Source organism: Anser cygnoides, chromosome 5, assembly GCF_040182565.1.
Source record: "Anser cygnoides isolate HZ-2024a breed goose chromosome 5, Taihu_goose_T2T_genome, whole genome shotgun sequence".
NCBI lineage: Eukaryota > Metazoa > Chordata > Aves > Anseriformes > Anatidae > Anser > Anser cygnoides.
In genome coordinates, this window is record NC_089877.1 from 53,115,953 (window position 1) to 53,123,174 (window position 7,222).

The 7,222-nt window shown below is 38.4% G+C and overlaps 1 long non-coding RNA gene across 1 annotated transcript in view; it reads left to right on the forward strand.

Moving 5' to 3' along the window:
* LOC136790984 (uncharacterized) overlaps positions 1-6,980 on the forward strand; it is a 48,505-nt gene extending 41,525 nt beyond the window's left edge. The window contains exons 3-4 of the long non-coding RNA XR_010831995.1: positions 1,801-1,921; positions 5,496-6,980. This is a non-coding gene — a long non-coding RNA (uncharacterized lncRNA). The remainder of the gene's footprint in view (positions 1-1,800; positions 1,922-5,495) is intronic.
* The last annotated feature ends 242 nt before the right edge of the window (positions 6,981-7,222 follow it).

A 7,222-nucleotide genomic window follows, 5' to 3' on the forward strand; every position in this document is an offset into this window, starting at 1 on the left:
CCTTTGCAGAGGTTAGGATCTGGCCAATCATAAACATGTTTGGAAGACAGAGACTCAACTTCTTAAATAAAGTATTGACCGTAGATAGAAACATTTTTTCTTTAAATGGTACAAATAAAAGCTAGAAAACATTGAGACACTTTTGAATAGAAGCTTTCAAAATCCCTGCATTGATCACATCAGACAAACAAGACATGGAAAAGAAAAAGAAAAAGAAAAAAGAAAAAAAAAGAGCAAAGAATGTAAAAAAAATAAATAAAATAAAACCACCCAAAAGCTAGAGCTCAACCAATCAATTCAACATTCTCCCCCAGGAACCAATGAACCAAGAGTAGTATAAATCAAGAGTTTATAATAAAAGACTAATGATCCTTTTCCCAAAAAATCAATAGTGCTCCCAAACATGTTTCAAATGATGAAGTAAGATTTTGCAATGATGAGTAGTCCAAAATAATGTTCAGATCAACTAGATAGTTACATCTGTGGTTTTCTGTACTCCCCTTTCATTTTCCCTTTCTTACATGTCCCTCCCGCTTTGCATCATACCAATTAATATCTATCCTTCCCTAACAGCTCTCTAGATAATTCACAGAAGGATTTGTCTGTGTGGCCTAGCATTAAACAGAAACTATTAAACAGTCAACTCCTATCTCTTCCATAGAATTAATGTCATGTTAACTCCTAGTATGCCTTGATGTTATGTCATATGTAAATGAGATTTTTTAAAGAAGTTGTAAGGCACTTCTCTCACACCCTAAACACATTCATGTGATTTAAGTCAGGATGTAGTAAGACTGTTTTAGTTACAATATAGGAATTCTTCATTTAATTGCTAATTTCTGCCTTAGTAATCTAAGAAGAAATCACAAGGAAAATCTGATTGTCTTTATAACAGAGAAACTGAGATGAAGTTTTGTGTGGTTGTATGCCTTCCCAGCATTTTATGATTTGCTAAAGAAAAGTTGGCTGGGAGGTAGGAGGAGGGGATCAGACCATGTGACTGATACTTATGAGCGTACTTTAGAGTGATTTAATACTGGATCCTACCACTTCTATGAGAAGAGCATGCTTTTGTTCTTGGAGGTCTAAGCACCTGAGCACTCACTCACCTCTATAAGTAATATTCTTCAGGGTCCCACTGTATTCTTTTCATTGTATTACAATGAACAGCTTCCAAATTTGTACTAAAGCAGTCCAAAGTATAGTGAGTGTTTTGATCCAACCTTGGCTCTTTATCTGTGGTCTCACTAATGACGTGACTACAGCAGCTGTGCAGGTGTGGCCAGATCCCCTTTCATCTCAGGACCTCCATTTTCTTCCTAAAATGTGGAGGTACCATCAGAAATATACCTTTTGTCACTGCCCTGTCATCCAGAGTCAACCTGCTGAATGGTATGGGCGTGCTGTGTCTCCTGGAGTGGCTAGCAAGCAGTGAACCAACCAGATGTGAGTTGCAACTGCATCCATGCTCAGAAACAACACACTTTGGCACATCATCAGGGCAAAGTATGAGACTACACTGAATTTTATTGTGGTCTGTCCAGATTTTAAAGAACTCTGAGACTCTAAGAGCCACAGCACTTGTGCAAGAGTTGATTCGTTAACCCTAATATCACTTCTTTCCATCCCAGGGTACAGCTCCCTTCTGCAAGTGTTCATGAATTTCTGCTCACTCACAGGCAATTGAATGAATAAATCTTCTGTACACACAGGAGTATGCTTTCCTCTTGTGGGCTACACTGTTTTTCCAGAGCTTATTTCATGCAACCTGCTAAATAATTTGTCACCTCTCTTCCGCAGACATTGCCATCATCTGTGTGTCCTGTGGTGACCATGTGGCAGTGTGAAGGGCAGGCAGGAGTCAGTAATGCCAGGGAGGAAGATTCCCTACAACTCATTCAGTCACTTTTGGCCTAATGCTGTGAGTATCATACGAGGTCATCAGTAATATTTATCATCCAGCTGCTTTATGAGAAGGAAATCTGAGGTGCTTGAGTATGAGCAATCTATATATATTAAAAAAAAAAAAATTCAGTCAGCCCAAGTAGTCTGCTGAACTGGAAGATATTGACCTCCAGCTGACAACTAACTTGGTGATCTCTACAGCTTTCACGTTAACTAACTCGTTTTCAAGTCTTCCTTGTGACAAAAATCAATACTGCTGTTCTACAGACAGGACAATAGAGCAGCTTGACCGGGGCCAATGAGCCCATATTAGAATGAGTTCCTTTTTTTTGGCTCCTAGTCCATTCCAATGCTGAATATAGTCATTATATACCCCCAGAAATTGCTGGGCTGCAGCAGTCAGGTTGGAAGGGAGAAGTCTCAACAACAGCACATTTAGTCCTATGGAGAGAAGTTTCCGCCTCCCAAAGGCCAGAATTGTGTGTGTGTAGGGAGCATTGAGCAGTGCTGCAGAGAGCAAAGAGAGCCAACAGCAGTCATGGTGCCTTTTACTCTTGGTAATAAATGAGCAAAACCAGCCATGTAGAATTTATCTGTTAGCACTGTCAGTTGTTAAAGACCATGTAACAGTCTGTAATGTATATAGAATTATTGACATCATGTGTGTTTATATTTAGGTTAAACAACTATATTGTTTTTATAAGAGAAAACTGTTTCTGGAAACAATAGGCCAAATTGCTTTTTCTTGCTAAGAACAATGATGCAATGCTGCCAGTACCAACAATTTTTATTACAGAATCAGCTAACTGAAAACACAAGGCTCTTTAATGATATGTATCTTACAAAGCACTCCAGTGCATGCTGATGCTGTTTTGCTGTGTTTGCTAGTCAAGATGGGTAAAAGCAATTTGGATTTTTCATTTTGCTCATTATTGCACTTTTCCTGTGTATGGTTCCTCCTGCTTTCCTTTCTTTTTCATGAGGTCAAGTATACAAAGACCTAATTCTTCTGAATTTTTCACTATCGGAACTAGTTTGATGAAATCAGAGTCAGCTGAAGGGAGGAAGGCAAATCCTTATGGGATGTGCAAGGGGCCAGAAGGGAAGGAGAAGGGAATTGAGATGGAAAATACACTCTTGTCACCAGAAATAAGCAAGGCTTCCCAAAATTTGGAGATTGCACAGTCACAGTCACCAGAGCAAACATATTCTGAACAGCCTTGGACCCATTAATTTTATTTATTTTTTTCAAATATATAATTGTAGGACAGTTTGCAACAGGGCTGCATATTTGAGACTTGTTTCAATAGCTAAAGACATAGCAAGCATAATCAATTCAGATGTGCTGAAACAGTGATTGTAAAATAGAAAAAAAGAGTAAGGAGCCTTGCCTTTTGCCATTTAGAGGTTGTTTAAAACAAAGTCTTCCACTTTTCACCATAGCTGACAGGTTAGAGATTCACCAGATGTGGTGAAGATGAAGCACATTGAGATCATAGATTGATTTTATATTTAAGTTTAAACTGTATCTCATTGTCACTGAGATATTAATCACCGAAAAAAACAACAGATAATATAAATTCAAAAATTAAGCTCTTACATTTGGCTCAATAATGAAATGTACACTATCCCTTGCTGTGCTTACCTTTGAACTGCAGGTAACTGTACAAGAATGTTACAGGACAGAGATACACTTGTGAAATATTCACGAGCTGATGTCTTTGCAGCCCCATGGGACCTGTGAAGAACTCTTTTTTCCCCCACATCTCTCTCTCAGACTTTAAATAATGAGGAGCAGAAAAGGTATGAGACAACATGTCTGTGTGTCTCCTTTGAAATCTTTTCTTACATTACCTTGTTATCTGTGCTCAAGAGCAGCAGGTATTCCAGCAGTTCAGAGTGTATCCACAGCAAAAACACCCAGCAAAATAGAGTGCCAGTAGACACAGCTTTCAGTTCCAGGTTCAGTCGGCAAAACACAAAACCAGCACATGGGGAGGGTGCTGGCATGGCTGGGGCTGGTGGGGTGAAGGCAGATTTTTTGCTAAGCAGGGAATTAGGAAAATAGGTATTTATTATGCATTCCGGAAAACCACCTAATACACCATTTTCTAATTTGTGCTCACAAAATGCTTTGTATGGGAAGTTGTTAAACTTCCATACTTCATTAGCGTTACAGCCTGGATCAAAGCCTGACCACCTCAGGCAGATGAGAGTATCAGTCCTTCCACTAGTCAGGAGGATTTGGAACATTGTGTTCAGTTTAGTCCTCAGTGGTGACTGCTGAGAAACACCAGTTCAGATCTGAATTTGGAGTTTTTTTCCAATGTTCTGTACTGTGTATTGCTAAAGATTAATCTGAATCCAACATGAGTGGAATTCCACTTGTGTCCACCAGTCCTGAGTCAATCTGAAGAAATAATTCAGACCAGATTTATCAGGGGAGTCCACCCTGGCTTCAAGGCAAATGTAGTCCTTTTTCAGAGGAGGCATCACATGTTTAATTTCCAGTGCTCTCTAAGTCTTCTAACCATCTTTTTTTATTCCTCCTGCATTTCAAAGATGCTTATATAACTGGTACTTTCCCACACTGGCCTTAAAAGTTCTTATTCCCTTTCTTTCATTATTTCAACAGACTAATAGTCATTGCAACACAGGTGACGGTAAATCAAATCAAGTTGAAATGTGGGCCTGACTCATTCTCTGACGATATATGATTTGTTTGCATTACATTATCTTGGAAACCCATAACCAATGTGCACTAACTACATGTCCGCACATGGCAAGAAGATAAACGCTCTTAGTCAGTAATATAAAATCTAAATAAAATTACAATCAGGTTTGGATATTAGGATAGGTTTGTAACACCCTTGGGGCATTACTCTTATCATTAGAATTATTTGCATTAGAGCAGTGTCCAGAGATCCTGACTATGATCAGGTTCAAATTGTGCTAGGCTCTGGAAAACGTGGGAAGAGACAAAAGTTCTGAATGTTAAATAGATAATTACAGGCAACGGGTGGGAGAAATAAAGGATTGTTATCATTGTTTTGTAGAGAACTGAGGTGTGGATATTACATTTTTTTATATTTTAAGCATAGGTGCAAAGCAATGTTTGAATCCAAATTCACCTTGCGCGTAGTCTGCACAGCAGATCGTGTTTAGGCTACCACTGGCTTTGTGGGAGTGCTGATAACAGTGGGAGAGAAAGCTGGAGTCTGTCTTTCCCCAGCTATGTACACGGGCAGCTGGGAACACGGGTGGCTTGTCTTACTCTGCCTGAGGCAACAGCCACATATCCTGTCATGCTGTCAAGTGACACCATCTTCTTGGTGCTGATCAGACATGTTTGACTGAGTCCTTCCCGTAAAGGCTTAGGGCCTGGCAACATGGGATGGATGGGTAGGTGAGTTACAGGAATGTCAGGCTCAGAGTCACACACTGAAGGGCTGCCTGGACAACACAGGCATTTTTGCTTGTTTTGTTTTGTTTTGTTTTGTTTTGTTTTTTTTGTTGGTTTTGTTGTTGTTGTTGTTGCTGGTGGTGTTTTTTGTTGTTGTTGTTGATTTTTTTTCCCCTCTCTTGGGCAGAACATGTTTTCCTTAAGGTCATCAGAAAATGAGTGGAGCTAAGAACCAGACACCTACCTCCCTCCATTTCAGCATCCACAAATTCATCATTCCAACTTAAAGTGAGAGCTGCTGGAATTACACCAGCAACTTGTTCAAAAAAACAGGACAGGTGGTCTTTCACTGGTGGAAGGTCTCTGTTGAACTCAAAGAAAGTTGCATTTCAAGTAATATCTCAAGGTATCCTCTATGCATGCTTACAAATTTTTTACACCGATTACACAAACAACCACCACAATGCTGGGCTTACAAAAGAGGGGGTGGATGTTTAGATGCCGTAGTTTCACCCCATGTTGGCAGGGATATGAAAATTACAAAGTGATAAAGAGAGATGTAAGAGGGAGGAGCAGGCATGAATGCTTGATTATATGCTTAATTAAGCAATACTGGCCACATCAAGTTGTGGTGAAGCCTGTGTACATTTGTAACATGCTTTTAGTCCCAGGCAATAAATGGGTTACCTGCCTCTGAACGGACAGTGAGGGGGAGATATTTTCAAAGGTAGAAATGTTGACTATCCAGAAGAGCTGGGCTTCTTCATTATTATTTATATTTTTATTTTTTTTTTGCCTTTGAAGACTGTATATTATCAGTTAAGATCATGATCTCACCAAGTGATCCAGTCACTCACAGAAATAATTCTACTTAGATTAATGAGACAACAGGCAGGAGCAAGATTTACAGATTTAGGCCTAAACCAAAAACTCTAATATTCAAGGGTATAAAGGTTTTTCCTCCTGTTCATGTTCCTTTAATAAAAATGTAGATATTGCTTTCTTAACCATGATAGGAGCTCTAGTCATTATTTTTCAATACTAATGTTACTGTTTTCCTATAACTTCTGTTGTTCTGTAATTCTAGGGGCCCATGTCTAATCCCATATGTAACATGTTTATTAGATGTAATATTTTATCTCTTGGATTCGGTGTCTGACACTATCATTTTGTTCTTATTTCAATAAAAGTGATTTCCCTTCTCTTCGCCCTGACAAGATCTAATGGTTTTCTTTATCACAATAGAAAGTTAGAAGGATTCCCACCTAAAAATCAAAAATGGACTGCATGTATGTGTGGCTTAATTCAATTTATATCATAAAATCCAGGCCAAATAAAGTATCTTTATAACACTAGATATAGCCAGAATTGAGCTGACTTTGTTTGTTTGCTTGCTTCTTGTTTTTAATATATGGGTATCGAGTCTCAGTAAAACTGTAGTTCTTTGGCTTCATCACCTGTATCCTTGTGAACACAGAATGAAACAGTATGAAACAGTACCAAATGCTCATATGATTTCTGATTTTCTTTGGGAATTCACTATCTGTATGCTTTAATCAAGTGATAATGTGTAGGAACCATTCCAACTTTGAGCTGACAAAAGCACAATATTAGTTGTTTGATGAGAACTCCTCTATGGATACAAATTCCATGTGGATTTTCCCAGGCTTTTTAAATTTATTAAAAAATAATATATTCTATACACAATTAGACCATGAATGTTAAAACAGTAAGTAATTTATTTGGAATGTGAAATCATCTAGAAAATAAAGACATTTTCATATAATTTTAGCTGTCATTTAATAATTTGCAAGACACAGAAGACATCTAAAACCTTTGGTATTCAGACACAGAACAGATACCCCACCAGAAATGTATTCCTTGAAGACCATCTTCTGGAAGAAAGGACCTTTT